A 19,265-nucleotide genomic window follows, 5' to 3' on the forward strand; every position below is an offset into this window, starting at 1 on the left:
AACCCATGTCCCCTGCATCGGCAGGCGGACTCTCAACCACTGCGCCACCAGGGAAGCCCTACACACTATTATTTTAAACAAAAATGTAATCATATCATCTATGCTATTATGACCCTGATATTTTTTACTTAGCAACACAATGTAAACATTTCCTCCGTGACCCCAAATATAGATCACATTCATTTTTAATTACTGCATGTATTACATTGAATAGATGTACAATACTAACGAAATCCCTGTTGAAGGGTGTTTTAGAACCTTTCTATTTTTTTGCTGTTACGAGTACCTCAGTCATGAACATACTAACGCATATATCTTTTCACACATGTCTAATTAACATAAAGTAATTCCCAAAAATGGAATGGGCCAAAAGGTATCCATATTTACATTTGAAGTGTAGTGCCAAATTACTCCCCAGAATGCTGTACCAATTTACCAGAACACTGAAGATAATCAACATCGATCTTCTTAATCTTTGCTAATCTCATAGGTGAAAAATAGCTCATTGTTTTCTTAATAACATTTATTATTTAGTAGCCAGGTTAAATGCTGTTTCAGATGTTGACAGATTGTATCTCTTCATTTATTTTTCCTCTCGTGAATTATCTGTACCCATCCTTTGCCCGTTTTTCTCTGGTTTGTAAGTGTCTGTTACATTGAGGATATGTACCTGTTTGGTACATATATTATAACGTTATTTGCTAGTATGTCATCTGTGTCTTATTTTTTCTTTTCCTTTTTCTTTCTCTTCTTATTTTATTTTATTAAACTAACCAAATCCATTTATCACCTCTTTCAGAGTTCTGGTTTGGGCGTTATTCCTAACAAATTTCTCTCTACCCAACTCTACGTAGATATTCTCCTGAACTTTCTTCTGGTAATTTTGTAAATCCTTACACTTTCAAGTTTTCTATTAGTAAGTAATGTAAAAAATAGACATTTTCTCCCCAGCCCATTCCTTAATCTCATCTTATTCCCCAACCATACTGAATTACCTGTGATGGAGAAAAGTTATGAAGAAAACACACTCTTTATATTTCCAAATGGTCATTTTGATGCAACTGCATCAAGTTGTCTGCTTTAATGGTCTTCCCTCCATCAGAAATGCCCCTGAATGGTCAGACTTTCCGTTTGGGGTTCATGGAAGCCCTGCCTCTACCTACAATAGGAATCTGAGCCGGGAAGCAGTGTCCTTTCTGCCTCTAGCCTGCGAACCTCAGGCCACCCACCTGGGCACGAGCTATGGACAATGGAAAGTGGACAAAATAAGTTCCAAACCGCAGCAGCTGTCCTAGGCATTTTTCCTGCTCACCCCCATCCGAGCTCCACATTCACCTTTCCTTCTACCCAGTTACCCAGGCTTCCTAGCTCTGTACCTACATTTACAAGTTATACACTCTGCTTTTCCCTTCTGTTGTTTTTTTTAAAACACCTTTATTGAGGTATAATTTACAGACCCCAAAACTCACTCATTTTTAATATACATTGCAATGGTTTTTAGTAAATTTACTGTGTTGTGCCACTATCACCACAATCCAGTTTTAGGACATTGCATCACCCCACTAAGATCTTTTCTGTCCATTTACAATTAATCCCCAACCCCAGGCAACCACTAATCTACTTTCTGTCTCTATAGAGTTGCCTTTTCTGGACAGATCAGATAAATGGAATCATGTACCCCTCTAGTTTTGACATTGCCTCTTATCTCCAATGAGAAATTCCAGATTGAACTTCAGCTGTGTGGAAACTGACCAGCTAGACATAGGTTCACAAAACTGGTAAATGACAGAGCTCTGACTCAGATCCAAGTCTTGTGATTCCAAATTCTTTCCACTGCCTCCTGCTTTCCTGATCTGGATACACTTTCAATGGTGAATGGAAAATTTTAGTAATGGCCATTTTAAAAAGCCTCAAAGATCACTGGCCTTCTGAGTCTGGACACAGCTCCTGACTCTTCTCAGCCACCAGAGGGTGCCCCAAAGATCTGTCTTTGAATTGGCTTTAGCTTGTCACAGTTGGGCATCTTAGGAAAAATTATGTGAATTGTGACCTGAGTGGGATCTTTCTGGGTGGTATTTTTCTTACAGTACTTTCCCTCTCTGGGTAACTGCAAACAGCAATGGAGAATAAAAGCTAGAAATGTGTTTGGCGCACATTGAAAGTTTTCTTTCAGGCTTCTCATACCAAGATTTCTTTTTTAAATACAATAAAAAGGGAAACTACAGATTTGATTTGGGAAGCTGGTGAAGTGTTCTTAAGTTATAACAATCCAGCATGACAGGTATCAATTAGTCATAATATTAAGGTGATTTTGTTAATCTTTTGCATTTTTACATAACTAAATTGATTCTTTGAGGGAAGGGAACTGGAAACATGTTTTTAAATTGTTACTCTGGGCTTCCCTGGTGGCACAGTGGTTAAGAATCCGCCTGCCAATGCAGGGGACATGGGTTCGAGCCCTGGTCTGGGAAGATCCCACATGCCCCGGAGCAACTAAGCCCGTGCACCACAACTACTGAGCCTGCGCTCTAGAGCCCACGAGCCACAACTACTGAGCCCGCGTGCCAAAACTACTGAAGCCTGCGCGCCTAGAGCCCGTGCTCCGCAACAAGAGAAGCCACTGCAACGAGAAGCCGGCGCACCGCAGTGAAGAGTAGCCCCCGCTCTCTGCAACTAGAGAAAGCCCGTGCAGCAATGAAGACCCAATGCAGCCAAAAAAATAAAATAATAAAATATATAAATATATAAATGCAGTATCTGTGTAGCTAGAATTAACTGGATAATAATTCAATATGATAATTGAATTTATCTTTGAGAAATAATTTTATTGTGACATATCACCAGCTATCTGGACAAAAATGGCTGAACTCAGTTGTCGATTTAGCCTTTAAGAGGAGTCTCCAGAATCCAGCGGGCATATGTGCCTCTTGGCCTCCCCCAACTGAATACCTCCTATACTCCCCTTCATTCTGGACAGAAGGATGGATGGATGGATGGATAGATGGATGGATGGATGGGAGCTGATCAACAGCCAGGATGGGAGCTCCTGGGAGGATCTTCAGGGGAGCTTAATGATGACTGTGCTGAGCACCACACCTGCCTGTTGTCAAAGTCACTGGAGCCGTATGTCTGGTGGTGCTATGTCCCTGTCCCCACCATGAACTGCATGCTCCCCAGAATCTGGGCTACAGCCATGGAACCAGGATTAGACTGGAGCCACAAGACAGGTTTTAGGACTGCATCTTCCCATACCTAGCTGTGTGTCACTTATCCTTTCTGTATCTCATTTTAGAAAGTCTGTAAAATGGCAATACTATTTGCCTTAATCACCCTCTACCTTACAGGGTGGTTTCAAGGAATGAATGGCAAGAAAAGAATGCTGGACAAATGTAAAGTATGATTATTATAACACTGTGCCTGTGTGAGAAAGAGAGAAATAGATGCCGAAGCAAAGGTTGAGGACGGAGAGAGAGAAGAAGGAAACTAGGAGAGGGAGAAAAGAAACCACAGTTCCATAGGCACAACTCTTCCTGCAGTCACACGAAGACACCTTTCCCTATCTTTAGTCTAGTCACCCTCCTCTGAAAAATAGAAAATAATCCATTCCTGTGTTAGGAGATAATTTTACCAATATTTTTCAAGCACCAGAAGTTCAAAAACATTTTAATGTTTTTCCAGGAGAATTAATTTGCTTTTAAAATATAAATGTCCCAATTAAATCCTGGTATGGGACAGTGCCAGTCAAAACCTTCATTAACTGGAATGAGAGGTTGAGAACTGACTCACAAGTGAGAAGATGTGTCTTTTACCCCTATCCTTCTCTTGACAACTAAGCCATTTGTGAAAACCCTGCCTTTAAGTGATGACATTGAAAGGAGGGTGCTTAGAATTTCAGAAAATGGCAAACCTTCCGAGTACTTTCAAAGCATCTAATTCTATGCAATAAATTAATATGCTAATAAGGGAACACAGCATTCTGGTCACCTTAGTAGGGTCCCTCCTACCTAAGGAAGGCAGCATTTTATCGGTTTCTATCTCCAAATGGCAGCCTGTTAAAACCTGGGCCACCTGATACTCTCCGACTAGAAAATATTGTCTATATAAATTGATGAAACTGTGAAGTTGAAATAGCACTTTTTTTTAATCATGCTAAAACACACACAACATAAAATTTACCATTTTTAAGTGTATGATTCATTGGCATTAAGTACACTCAGTGTTGTGTAAACATCACCGCTAGCCATTTACAGGACTGTTTTGTCATCCCAAACAAACTCTGTACCATTAAACAATAACTCCCTATTCCCCACCAGTCCCTGGTAACCATGATATATCACTTTTATATTCATTTAGTATGTCTGGGGATGAGAAAGTCATTTTACAAAAAGGAAAAGTAGGGGAGTTAAAAAATGGCAAAACTCTGCAGAAGTCATTATAGTGAAAATCATGAATCTGTCCATCTTTTCCTAACACAGAATGAACATCAGAATCGGCCTGTGATGGGAAATGCTGCTGCACACAGACAGTAAAGATGACACCCAGTCCTAGATGTGTTTGCTGAGCACCGAGGACGCTCCCACAAAGTAAGGAAGTTGCAGAATCTCCTGAGAAAGCAGAGAGGGCTCAGGCAAGGCTGGTAGGTGTGGGCGTCTGCCTGGGGTCAGCAGTGCGGCAAGGCCATGGTCTCAACCTAAAACTTCACGCTAATTATCTGAACTCTGACCATTTTTCCAAAGCTAAAAATTTAATTGCTACCAAAAGGGACATTATTCTATAGTTTGAAACACCTACACAATTACCTCTTAAATAAAATTCAACCTCTAAACCGACCACAATTCATACTTTTTAAAAAGCACATAAAGAAAAACGTTAATGAAGATATTAATGATCTATCGTAAATCTGGACTCACAAAGTCTCTTCTTTTGTGCTTTATTTACAGTCTTAGGCACTTAATCTAACTGGCCCCTTTCCAAGACCCAGCTTCTTCTGAAAGCACATGGATTTCCTTGTGAAGGAAATACTTACACTTAAAGCCTTTCTAGGCTCCCTTCCCCCAAGGCATTTTGCTAATGTGTACCAGAACAATCTTGAAAGGAGAAAAAAGGAAAAAGAGAATGCTTTGTGTAGAAAAGAGTCTGCCTTTGGGCACATCTAGCACAACTGCCTCCTATCCTCTTAATCTGCAACCTGGTTAAGAGAACCAGAAATAATTTATTGTGAGTGGTGGTTTCTATAATAACAGCTAACATTCATTTGAACACTTGCTATGTGCCAGGCACTATGCTACATTCTAAGGATAATCTCATTTGATCGGCACAACTACCCAATAAGATAGGAATCATTTGTATGAATATTGCATATATTGAGGAAACTGAGGTTTTAAAGACTTTAAGCAACTTGACCAGATTCACACAGCAAATCTGTGGTTGAGCCAGAATTTGAACCCTAACTAATCTGACTCCGGGAGCCCCACCATGACACTGATCCGACTCATGCAAAATCTCTAGGAGATGTTAACTTATAGTGTACAGGTGAGAAAACTGGAGATTAGAGTAGTTAATTGATCGGCCCAAGGTTGCTGCTATTATGTGATTGAACAGAGAATCAGGCCTGGTGTTTTGGGCCCTCAGGCCCTTGTTCTTTCCAGTAAACACACATGTCCCATTCCCTGAGGCCACTTTAAAAACAGAAGGGAAACTGAACTGATGTACAACAGGAGTAGTTGAGTGGCAGCTTATCCCTCCCACTGACCTTGTATTTCTAGGAAGTCTCCAGGGTCTGATAGACCTTTGCACACATTCCCCGCCTGCCTGCAGCCTCCTGAAGCCACTTGACACAAATTAGGTGATCAAGGTTCAGTTACTGAAGGAGATGAAAATAATACAAATTGTAATGTTTGTTTACACGCTGTCTGGCTCTGATAGGAACCACCAACCAACAGGTGTTCCCCGTCCACGTGAAAGATCAGAGAACATGTGAGAATAAATTTACAAGTGTTGTATGGAATGTTTTAAGTGCTTTACCCTTAAGCATTTGTTTCTCTCAGGCAAAGCAACTCCATCCAAAGACCTACACTGTAATTTAGGACAGGAGGGTCTCTTTACCCTCCATGAAATTCTTTCAAACTTACTTTCCAAACCAAACTGTGATGCCGAATTTTGACTGAGAAAAAATCTACAAATATGTATACATATATCTATATATAATATAGATATATCCCAGGATGTTAATTTTTATCTATGCGACTGTTAGGAGAAAAGAATGGTTATAATCATTGAAAATGAACATTACTCTCAGGGAGCCGGTCAATTAATAATTATGGAAAACCTGTGTTCAGTAAATTTTAAAGATAGTCTATGGTGATACCATTTAAAATGAGCAACTACTTTGGCAAACATGAACAATTTATGCTTATCTGTCTGTTTTTTAAAAATTAATTTTCTTGGGAATTCCCTGGCGGTCCAGTAGTTAGGACTTGGCACTTTCACTGCCCTGGGCCCGCGTTCAATCCCTGGTTGGGGAACTAAAATCCTGCAAGCCACACGGAGCGGCCAAAAAAAAAAATTATTTTTCTTTTCTTTAATTTTTTAATTGAGATATAATTGACATATACTATTATATTAGTTTCAGGTGTACAATATAATGATTTGATATATGTATATACTGTGAAATGATCTCCACACTAAATAAGTCTATTTAACATCCACATCACCACACATAGTTACAAAAATTTTTTTCTGTCAACGAGAACTTTTAAGAAATACTCTTCTTTGCAACTTTCAAATACACAATACAGTAGCTCTTGTTTCAGACTGAGATTTAAAGGCCAAGAACAGGATGTTGAGAAAGCAAGTTGACTGCCCAAACTAGATTAGAAAAAATAATTCCAGAACAGGGACCTGCAGAGCTTCTCTCTTTCTCTGGTTAGCAGGGGCAAGAAAAGACAGCTAGGATACCTGAAGCTTAGAACTCAGTAAGGCAACCAGAGCTTTCCTTTGAAGGAGCAGTAAACAGACAGCAGGTGAAAGTATGTCCGTATCAGAAACTGCTGTAAGGAAATGCCTTCTCATTACGCATGTCACCTAAGCCAGGCGTTTCCAATTGCCTTTCCCCTGAAAGTTTCCGCTGGTCTTATTCAGAAAGCCATTCCCTCTGGGGTAAGAGGGAAATAAAGACACCTAGAAGTGGGTCAGAAAACTGCCTCAGCCTACTTGCTTCGTGTGGCCATTCTTTTGTTTTCTGGTTTATCTTCATCTTTTCCTGCCCCTCCCTTTCTTTTAGACTCTATTTTTTTGAGAACCACAGAGCTATTTGTATTTTTAATTGAGCTATAGTTGATTTACAATACTATATTAGTTTCAGGTGTACAACATAGTGATTCAATATTTTTATAGATTATACTTCATTTAAAGTTATAAAATATTGGCTATATTCCCCATTCTGTACATTACATCCTTGTAGCTTATTTATTTTATACGTAGTAGTCCGTACTTCTTAATCCCATACCTCTATTTTACTCCTTCCCACTTCTCTCTCCTCAGTGGTAACCACTGGTTTGTTCTCTATACCTGTGAGCATGTTTCTGTTTTGTTCTATTCGTTCATTTGTTTTCTTTTTTAGATTCCACATATAAGTGATAACATACAGTGTTTGTCTTTCTCTGATTTATTTCACAAGCATAATTACCTCCAGGTCCATATCCATGTTTGTGCTCTTGAAACTGCTCACTCGGACATCACCCATGATGTTGTCTCCATCTCATTCTTTCTCTTTGACATTCTGCTCTATTTGACTGCGCTGATCACTGTTTTATTCTGCAGTGCAGGTAGAACCCCAAAGCATCTGCCAGGAAGCTCCTTCCCAAATGAGAAGGGGCCAAAGGCTGGCCTTTAGAGAGAATACCAGAGGTCAGTGTGGTCAAGGTCAAGGCCAGGAATTCAGATGGTTGGAATAGAGAAAGTGGGAAGGACAAGTGGAAAGTTGGAAATAACAGAGCTCAGACTCACTGGAGACACACATGCACTGGGATAAGTCAGCGCCCGAAGTGGAGTAACTAGGAACAAGAGGGAGTCTTGTGCCAGCTGTTGTGCATAGTGTGGGTGGGGATGCAGGCAGAGTGGGGCTGTAAATGAGACTCCTACAAAAAGGCCCATAACTCTAGCCCATAGGGCCAAAGGGCTTTGGAGGTAGAGGCTGAGGCTCTGGGTCCATCACTCTGGTTCATAGGATGATGGAAGCCCTGCTGAGCAGGACACAGGGGTTCAGTTCTACTGCCTAATCCTGCCCACCAGAACTTACCTTTCAGATTCTGTACATTATATTCATTATTGTCTCATCCTACCCCTTTGACCTTTGGCCTTCTTTATCTTCATCATCTCTCTTCATCCTAACTTCATCTTTTTTTCTCTGTAGATCCTCTCTTCCTTCAGCATCCCCGCCTTCCTTGTTCACTTTGTTCTGGGGTGTCTACATTCCAATTCTCTGGCTTGAACAGCCTCCCAGACCTTGCTTGTGAATATCCCACTGTCACTTTATGGGCTCATCCTGGACAGTCAGCTCTCACAGCAGAAACTTCTAACAAGAGTGCCACAGTTGGACTGAACTAGAACACTCTCCTCCCAACCTTTGGATTCAAGGGATGGGGTTTTTCTGGTCCATGTTCTGGAGGCTCATGGTCCTTTTAACCCAGAATACAATCACTATATTGGAGTCAGCACTGTTCTTAAGGGATCCTATCTGCCAGGGAATTGCTAGACCTTGTAGTCACTCGCGCTGAGGAGGCAGAGTAGGGCCACTCAGTTCTGGGACCTCTGCAGGTGGCCGAGGTCACTTACCCAGCAGTTCCTGCCCGCTAGGTTGCGAAGAGCACTTTATTTCTTTGATCCTCTACTTCCTGAACTGACAATCGGGGCATTCACAGATTGATCAGTTCTCATTTACCCAAAATCCCCTGACCCCTTCTTGTTTACCTAACATGGGACTTTGGAATTTCTTTGTCCCCTTCTGGCACAACTCATTTCTGCATAATTCTTTCAGCACAGAGATCTAAAAAGGTTTTACAAATTTTCACTTTGAAATCTATGCAAGAAATATTACTCTTAAGACACTTGGAAAAATCTTCCAGAAAGAGTGAAATATTAATTATATCGGCTATTTATGTGGCCTTCAATGTAGAATGAAGACTGCCTAGTACAAACAGTGCTTTTTCCCATGTCTTTTCTTTTTCAATAAACTTGAATTCCCTTGTAGCTTCTCTTTTTTTTTGGCCTCACTGCGTGGCACATGGGATCTCAGTTCCCAGCCCAGGGATCGAACCCACACCCCCTGCAGTGGAAGTACGGAGTCTTAACTGCTGGATTGCCAGATAAGTCCCCCCTTGTAGCTTCTTTTTTTTTTTAATTAACTAATTTTTAAATTTTAGGTTTATTTAATTTATCTATCCTCCCCCCTTATTATTTTATTTTATTTTTTTGGCTGCTTTGGGTCTCCGTTGCTGCGTGCAGGCTTCTCTGTAGCTGCGGCAAGCAGTGGCTACTCTTCGTTGCAGTGCGCCGGCTTCTCATTGCGGTGGCTTCTCTTGTTGTGGAGCACGGGCTCTAGGTACGCGGGCTTTTCAGTACTTGCGGCGTGCAGGCTCAGTAGTTGTGGCACATGGGCTTAGTTGCTCCATGGCATGTGAGTGTAGACATCTATTCAAGATCCTGTTTTCATTTGCTTTGGATATATACCCAGAAGTGGAATTCCTGAATCATATGGTAGTTTTTTGGGTTTTTTTATAAATTTATTTTATTTATTTATTTTTGGCTGCGTTAGGTCTTTGTTGAGCAGGCTTTCTCTAGTTGCGGCGAATGGAGGCTACTCTTCATTGCGGTGCACGGGCTTCTCATTGCAGTGGCTTCTCTTGCGGAGCATGGGTTCTAGGTGCACGGGCTTCAGTAGTTGTGGCTCACGGGCTCAGTAGTTGTGGCTCGCGGGCTGTAGAACACAGGCTCAGTAGTTGTGGGTACAGGCTTAGTTGCTCCGCAGCATGTGGGATCTTCCCAGACCAGGGCTTGAACCCGTGTCCCCTGCATTGGCAGGCAGATTCTTAACCACTGCGCCACCAGGGAAGCCCCATATGGTAGTTTTATTTTTAAATTTTTGGGGAACCTCCATACTTTTTTCCCCAGTGGGTGCACCAATTTACATTCCCACCAACAGTGCACAAATGTTCCCTTTTCTCCACATCCTCACCATTTGTTATCTCTGTCTTCTTGATGATAGTCATTCTAAAAGGTATGTGGTGAGATCTCATCGTGGTTTTGATTTGCATTTCCCTGCTAATTAGTGATGTTGAGCACCCTTTCATGTATTTGTTGGCCATTTGTATGTCTTCTTTGGAAAAATCTCTATTCAGGTCCTCTGCCCATTTTTAAATCAGGTTTGTTTTTTTTTTACTATAGAGTTGTATGAGTTCTTTATATATTTTGGATATTAGCACCTTATCAGTCAACACTTGGTATTATCAGCCTTCTTTTGTTTTTGCCAAAATGATGTGTATGAAATGGTAATTTTTTTCTGTTAACTTGGGATTTTCAACATTTTGTCATGTTGGGCTTTCAGTTCACTTGGAATTTATTTTTATCTGTGGTGTGTGGTCAGGATTCAATTTATCCCTCCTCCTCCCACAAGGTAATTTTCTTGTTTAATATTGAGATGACCTCTTTCTTGACTATCTGGGTAGAACTTATTTTTAAAAGTATTTGGGCCTGGTGTTTCTTTTTGAGATACGTATATTATAAACTATATATGTATGCATACATACATTCACATACATACATACATACATGTATACATAAGATATTTTTGTATATTATGTAGACTAGATATCGATTATACATGTATCTATATTATGGATAAATTACATTTTTCTAAGAATTTGTCTACTCCATCTAAGTTTGAATACTCAGCATTAAGTTTTTCATTGTAAATATTTTCAGTTTTTTTATCTGCTATGTCCTTTTCATTGCAAACTCTATTTCTACTTTCTCTCTTTTTTCTTTTTTTTTTTTTTTTTTTTGCGGTACGTGGGCCTCTCACTGTTGTGGCCTCTCCTGTTGTGGAGCACAGGCTCCGGATGCACAGGCTCTGCAGCCATGGCTCACGGGCCCAGCCGCGCCACGTCATGTGGGATCTTCCCGGACCGGGGCACGAACCCGTATCCCCTGCATCGGCAGGCGGACTCTCAACCACTGTGCCACCAGGGAAGCCCTCTCTCTTTTTTCTTAATAAATATTGCCAGGGATTTGTCTACATTATTAGTCCTTTTAAAGAAACAGCTTTGGTTGTATTGATTATCTTTATTGTATCTTTGTTTTCTGTTTTCTTAGTTTTTGCTCATATCTTTGTTAGTTCTTTCCTCCTGTTTTCTCAGGGTATATTTTGATGCTAACTTCTCGAATGGGAAATTTAATTCATTAATTATCTGTGTTTTCTTCTAATACAGGAGCTGAGAAAGCGAGTGCTTTTTGCCTCCACCCCTGCCCATTTTCCTGCCACGGGCCCCAACTCCATGTTTCCAGGACTCACTCATGACCTTCTGTACTGACAGCCCCACAGGGGAAGCTGAAGCCAGACTATAACCCAGAGAGTCTGTTCAGCTGATCTTCTCCAAGGAGCGGCAAACTGTCTTCTCCATACACAGCTAGGCTCACGTTTTAAAGTCCAAAACCGAAATCCAGGTTTGTCAAAAGTGAACACTGTATTAAGATACACACACACACACACACACACACACATATATATCTACCTATATATGTGTGTGTGTGTATGTATGTATCTACCTATATATGTATGTGTGTGTATATATGTGAAAAAATCATAAAGAAAAGCAAAAGAATGATTAGTTCAAAGGTCAGTACAGCTGTTCCCTCTGGGAATAAGGGAGGAGACTATGTAAAAGATGCAGGGAGATTAATTGATAGAACAAGTGATTAAATATAAGAGGTAACAGAATCAAGGCCAAAATGAAAGAGTTAATCTTTGAGATAAGCAGGGAAACTTTATTTTCTATAAATAATGATGGGAAGGATGTCGTTTAAAGTTGGGAATGTGAGGGAGAAGATTGAAGAACTTTGCATCAGTCATTTCAGGAAAGTGGAATAAAGGTCATCTGCTAAGAGGCCAGGGAGCAATGGGGGGTTGGGTGTCAGGCTCCAGTGTCTGGAACATTTTCTTGCTCAATACATGTGGGTTGAATAAATGCTGAATAAGAGTTTTTAAAATATTGGAATAAACACTGTTGGTTATTTGCTAGGAAGTAAACCATGAAAGAATATAAGAAGAAAAGAATACTTGGACAGCTCTGCAGGTTCAAGTGAGGTTAGGTAGCATGAAACTATTGTAGTAAAGCCAACTGGCAACCCAAGAGCTCTGGAGAAGAAAGAAAATGGTAGGCTTGGGAAGGAAGGAGTAACAAAAGGGACGCATTGTAGGGGGTTAGTATAAGCATAATAGAGATAGCCAGTCATGGGACCAGGCTGGCTAACAAGCGAAATGAAGCAAGGAGGGAAATGAAACCAGGCAGGGAGGAAGAGAAGGGTTGAGGGACTAAGGTCCCCTCCACTGAAGTTTCTCTACTGGCTCGTTCCCATCACCGTACAAACTTGCCGTTATTTCTCTCACCTTTAAACCAAACAAAACAAAGCCCTACTCTTAACCTCAATTCCCCTGTCGGCTTCCGCCCCATTTCTCTGCTCTACTTTGCAGAGGACGTCCTTAAAAGAGTCCCTTATACTCACTGTCTCAAATTTCCCTCCTCCCGTTCTCTCCTAAACCCACTCCAATGAGGCTTCACTTCACGGACCTCCACTGAAACCACGCCGGTCAAGGTCACCAGTGACCTCCATTTTGCTAAATAGAGTGATCAATTCTCAGTTCTCATTTTACCAGAGCTCTCAGCAGCACTAGATACAGCTGATCACTTCCTCCTGCCTAACACAATTTCTTCACTTGGCTTCTAGGGCACCATACCCTTGGCTTTTCTCCTTTGTCTCTGGCTGCTCATTCCAAACTCTTTTTTGTTGGTCCTCCTCTTTCCCCTGACCTTTTAACCCTGGAGTATCTTAACGCTGAATCCTTGTTCTTTGTCTCTTCACTGTCTATACTCACTCCTTGGCATTACTATCTTGTTCTAAGCCTTTAAATGCCATCTGCGCCTTCCAAATCTATATCTCCAGGCCAGAACAGTCTCCGAAACTTCAGACTTATACATCCATCTCCTGCTCAACATAATGGATATCTGAAGGTCAGTTTGTCCAGAACTGACCTTCTGATTGTCCCACCCTTCCCTTCCCCTGCATCTGCTCCACCCAGAGTCTTCTACTTCTCAAGTGATGGCAAATCCATCCTTCCATTTGTTCAAACCAAAAGTCTTAGTGTCAGCCTTTACTCCTTTCTCTGACACTGCATGTTCAATCAATTGGCACCTCCTGTCGGTGCTTTCAAAATATATCTAGAATCCAGCCATTTCTCACTACATCTGTTACTGTTACTCTGAGCCATCACATTTCACCTAGGTAAATAGACTACAATATCTAGAATAGTTTTGCCTTGCTTGTACCTTTTCACTTCCCATCAACTCCCCCCAACTTAATCTATTCTCAACGTAGCAAAGTGGTCCTTTTAAAAGTACATTAGGGGCTTCCCTGGTGGTGCAGTGGTTGAGAATCCGCCTGCCAATGCAGGGGACACGGGTTCGAGCCCTGGTCCAAGAAGATCCCACATGCTGCAGAGCAACTAAGCCCACACACTGCAACGAAGACCCAACGCAGCCAAAAATAAATAAATAAAATAAATGAAAAAAAAAATAGCACATTAGATCCCACATTCCTCTCTTCTAAAACCTCTAATAGCTTTCCATCACACTCAGAGTAAAAGCCAGAGTCCCCCCAGTGGCCTACAGCATCCTCCACAATCTGCTCTAAAGTTACCTGGCCCAGCGCATCTTTACCACTCTCCTTGTCTCTCACTTTCTCTGCTCTGTCCACTGGACTCCTGCTCTTCCTAGGACACCCCCAGCCTGCTCCTTACTTTGGGCCTTTGCAGTGGCTGTTCCATGGCCTCAAATGCTCTTCTCCTAGATGACATATGGCTGAAGGCTGACTCCCTCACCTCATTCATGTCTTTGCTCAAATGTCAATGTTTGATCTAAAATCACACCAGTGGTATGCTGGTAAACGTTTATCAGCTGCCTATTTGAGAAAAAGAAGCTGCACTTTGTAAGATCTGCAAATTTCCACGGTGCGAATATTTTGCTGTTTCAAGTTACCAACATGACGTCACTGAATTGATGCTGATGAACATGGAGTTGAAGAGATGCCACAATCAGCTCCTGGAAGCCGATTTTCCAGAGCACAGAGCACATATCACTGCCTTGCATAGCACGTTACTTATCCCCAGGTCCATTGTGTATTATCTGCCTCCTCCCCACCACGCCCCCAGGGATTTTTGTCAGTTGTGTTCTTGACGTCCTGTAAGAACAATGCCTAGCACAGAGTCAATACGTTAAATGAATTAAATGAATGAACGAATTTCCTAATGAGGGTGATACAGTGCAGATATGCTAATATTGATTGACTAGGAGAATGTTCAGGCAGAGAGCTGTGGTCAGAGGGCTTTATGAGGTTGAATAGCAGCCCCTTGTTTTGAAGCTCTACGTTTAACTTAAAGAGCATTATTTCAGACTGTCATTATTATGGGTTTGAATAAAAAGAATAATGTGCATTGAAAACTAACAAAGGAATTTATAGGTGTGCACTCATTAAAAAGAGAGAGACAGAATCCATGGTAGTTTTAGGAATTCTTTGCTGTCACTCTTCTTTAAATAATCTGCCCTAGAGACTTTCTTTTATTTAGTGAATGTGTCAGTGTGACACATTCTTCACATCCTGATCCAGGGTCTTGAACATCTGGATTTTTCTCTTCTTGCAAACGTATGCCCTCTTACAATTTAGAAATTCCATTTACATTGAAGCTTCAAATAAAACTTTTCTCTTAATGTACCAAAGAAATCTATTTCTTCTCCATACATTCACTGACATAGGACCATGTCAGTGAGTGTGTCGTTTTTATGAGTTCGAAGACTAATCATTAATTAACTGTCCTGCCTTTCTGAAAGTGTTGTACTGTTCTCACACCTGGATATAATCACCTCTGCCTACACTGCCTTCGATTTGAAAGCTATTTAGCCTATTAACAGCAGTCTCAAGCCTTTATAGGCACATTGTCTACAGCAAGTTGTTCTCATTTATCCAGTTTTTTCAAAGGATATCTTTCATGAATGACATAAAGGTTGAGTGCCATTTAATATTCTCCTCTGACACATTGTTGGATTTGCTGTTTAGGTACAGGGTAGCCAGGATGGGAAATATTGATGTTATACTTAACCTTTTTCTACTTAAAATTTAAAAAAAAATTCATGCCCAATGTAAATTTCCAAAATCAGAAATGAAAGGAAGACCAGAATACAGATGATGAGTGTAAGTGCTGGTTCTTGGCACTGACAATGAGTGCAGACCTCTATAAGCATCTCCAGAAGGACAGTATAGTCAAGATCTCCTAGAGAATCATTTTCTGCAGCTGTTTATTTTGGCCTTGCGAGAGCTGTGGCATGCCGAGTGTGGGCTGCGGTGGGGTGGCTGCCGCCAGCAATGTGGCTGCTGTGAATTCCTTCCCTAACTTGGAATTTTTCTCATCCAGGGCTGGCCCACGGCAGGACCTCCTCAGTTCATCCAGGATGCAGGTCTTGCCCTCTAATGCTCTATCCTGTGCCCTTCGCCCTGATGGTTGCCAGATGTTTCCCTGTGGCTCACTGTCTGTCTCACATGTCCCTACCCTGCTAGTCCTGCCTATTGGTTCCTGAGAAGCTTTCCTTCTCCAAGTAGAGCCATGCTGATGAGACCCAGGCCACAACTTCAGTTCTGCCTGCTGATTCCATGCTGCCCCTGGCCAGTCACCACCCCAGAATTTGTCTTAGTCACAATAGGGACCAAGCCACAGATGCCACTGGATCAGTCCAAACTGATCCCCCATGCCCTTTCCTAGGAAAAAACCTTAAGGTCCTTGCTTTAATGATAAATTCGTTCAACAGCTATTAATTGGATCACCTCATCCTGGCATCCGCCCTCATGAAGCTTATGTGGGAAGTCAGGAGATTAATGGTTAAAAAAAAAATTAAATTGTAGAGACTGCTGAATGCTATAAAGCAAATATGGCAAGGAGAAGGTGTAACTGGGAGAGGGGGGCTCTCAGAGAACATGAGGATGGGAGTCAGGAGTTCAGTTAGAACACAGGGTTCCCGGATTCAAATGCAGTGTGTGCCTCGAAACCAAGAACGACAGCAATTCTTGGTACAGTGAAATCCTACTGCACATACGTCAGGCTTTTGTTCATGAAAACAGTCAAATGAGAAGATAGAAATGGTGAGAGGGAAAGTACAGTGTAAATGTTAAATTAAGATGAGCAAAGTAACACACTAAATTCTAAGGGGAGACATATATACGAAAAACCACAGCTTCAGGTTAGGGATTCTAATGACTAAAGCCTCGCTGGTTCCCCAGGTGAGGTGGATGTAAGTGTGCACACCCATCAGAGGCATAACTGCCATCACCTGTGTCAGAACAGAGTGTGCGTGACGTCTGCTTGCGGCGGGAAGCTGTCCTGCTCCCTGCCCCTAGGCTAGTCTGTAGCGCAAGTGGTCCTGCTGTATGTCACTTGACTCTGTTGCACTCAGAAACAGGAGCCAGGAGTATGTACCTGATCCTAGGACAACCAATCCAGAGGCTGACTAGTGAGTGGCCTGTGAGCCAACTCAAGGCGATAAGCTCTACGCCAGCAAGGGGCATGCTCTCTCTTTCTGCTACTAGGAAATATGGTAGCAGGAGGAAAAGCAAGAAAGCAGAGACCAAGACAGAGGCTGAAGCACATTAACGCTGACCGCTGGAGAGACCATCCTTCCTCAGCTGTGGTGAGTAGGTATTAGCAGTATCTGCCCACTCATCCCCTGTCTCCCTGCCAGCCCTTCAGCGGCTCTGACTGACGCCAGCCGCCAGTGTCCCTGTCCCCCAGTCTAAAGATCTTATTTCCAGAACCTGTAGCAGGCTAGAAGTAGGAGTGAATTAGCACCTCTTAGGACCAGTCCTCAATCAGTGGCTCTCCGGAGTTGCTCTATAAGTACTACCCCAGCTCAGTCACCTCTTGGCTTGCGTAAATCTGGCTTTGTGTTTCACACCATCGTACCACGAGGTGAAGCTTTAGTCACCCACTGTGATAGTGCTTAATCACACATCCTTTATTGCCTGCCTGCTACTCTATTCTCTTCCCTACTCCCCCGACAAGTATTTCCTGCACTTCCCAAAAAAAGTAGTTGCACTTTAATTCTCGTCTAAGACTTACTTCCCTCAGGAGGCAAGAAGATGATTTAGACCCTGAAGCAACTCAGATCTTGAGCACCAGTTGCCAAATCACTCCTGAAAAGCTGTGCTGGCGTCTTGGTTTTCGCTTTTTCCTTTTTTCAGACAGATCCCTATGCGGCAAGTGTCCTTTACTAGTGATCAAAAGGGCCTAAATTCTCAAGGCAGGAAACAGGTGTCTCGGGAAGGAAGAAGTTGGTGGTTTCTTAGAGATAGAACCATATCCTCCTTTAGGAAGTATTTTTGGTAACTATTTGTTTCATGCTGGGATGTTCTATTAAAGCAAAGGCAGGTTCCTAGTCAAAATATTTAATTAGGGCTTCAAAATGCCCTGTCTTAGTGAATATCCTATGATTTACTGCCATATGAGCATGACAGCATTAAAGATAAGAGGTGACTGTCTAGTACAATCTGTTCATGACACTGTTTTGGGGAAAAAAGCTACTGTCCTATGATATTGGGGAATTCTTTGGGAATAACACATGGTTGGTTGTGGAATGCTTATCTAATAGACACTACTGAAAGAGGACCAGAGAACCAGGTGATTCTATTATATTCATTCTGAAGAGAAAACTTTTCTCCACAACTTGAATCTAGACCCATTTGTGCGTGTGTGTGTGTGTGCGCGCGCGCGTGTGTCTAGAGAGTGGTTACATTATAATACAGTCATATAATAAAATATTATGTTCAGGATTCCAGGAAAAATGTAGAAGACCTTGAAATGGGTAAAAATGACCTCTGAGTGTCTCGTGTAGCCCGCTCTTCCAGCTTATCTCCACCTTTCATGGTCTTTGAGGTATTTTGTATTCTAGGTTGTAGAAAATGATAATAGTGAAAATGACTGGTGTCCACAGAAATGCAAATGAATGGTGTCAGATGTAATTCATTATCACCTGGTGGATCTTGACCAGTTTTGCAGGCATGTTAAATTCATTTCAGCATTTCAGATTGCCTATATATGTATGGTACTTTGAATTCTCCTTTGAACTAGTTGGAATATCTTACTGGTTCCATCTTTGATTAATTAGTCAGATAAAATCTTTTACTTGTATTCATTTTATAATAACATAAGAGTCATGATTTTACCCTTTAAAAAATTGCCCTTTGACAACGACATATAGGTAAGGGGAAAAAATCCAAGTTGTGCATTAGCATGAATTGTGAGATCAAGCTTCAAAGTGTAGGGGTTTGTCTGGAAATTGTTGGGAAGTAAGTTCAGAACCAGAGGAACATCTTTAGGGTGAAGACTGTGAGACTCCTCACGGGAAGGTGGCCTGATGTGGAGGTAAGCATGTAGGCCTGGGAATCAAGCAGAGATAGGTCCAAGTTCGGATTCTACAATTTACTAGCTTTATGGCTTTGGGCAAAACTCTTAACTCTCCCACACATCAGTTTTCCTATTTGTAAAACAGCAGTATCTTAGGGTTCTTGAAGGATTAATTGGTGCACCTTACACCTTTCGGTGTGCCCTCACACACGAATATGTGGTAACTAGCTATAACTAAATATATTACCATGTGAATGGTCAGAATGTTGCAAGAATAAAAGTGGTTGAGAGTAACATGTGGGAAGGCTCTTCCTGGGCTGGGCCGGTCAGGGCCAGTCATGGCCAAGGAGATGCAGGGGAGCTGTGTGCTGGTGGGGTGAGAGGCGGTGGGCTGGATAGAGGGAAGTCACCAATTACAAGGTGAGCAGTTTGGGAGGCTTTGGAGGAAAATGAAGTAGCCAGTGTTCTTCCTTACTCTAGAGAGGCCAGTACTGGAGCTTCTAACACAGATTGCAAGGTCTATAAAGCCAGACTCCGAATTCAGTCA

General features: G+C 41.8%; 1 protein-coding gene across 2 annotated transcripts in view; it reads left to right on the top strand.

Moving 5' to 3' along the window:
- Positions 1–19,265, top strand: part of MCM9 (minichromosome maintenance 9 homologous recombination repair factor) — a 131,347-nt gene that overhangs the window by 103,795 nt on the left and 8,287 nt on the right. The window contains exons 14-15 of one of the 2 annotated variants that reach the window (XR_008618358.1): positions 11,487–11,721; positions 16,906–17,006. The gene's annotated coding sequence lies outside the window, so the exon portion shown is untranslated. Of the gene's footprint in view, positions 1–11,486; positions 11,722–15,739; positions 16,161–16,905; positions 17,007–19,265 lie in introns of those variants that run through there. The other variant, XR_008618359.1, reaches the window with a different exon arrangement.

This window comes from Physeter macrocephalus, chromosome 10 (assembly GCF_002837175.3).
Source record: "Physeter macrocephalus isolate SW-GA chromosome 10, ASM283717v5, whole genome shotgun sequence".
In the NCBI taxonomy this organism is placed as follows: Eukaryota; Metazoa; Chordata; class Mammalia; order Artiodactyla; family Physeteridae; genus Physeter; species Physeter macrocephalus.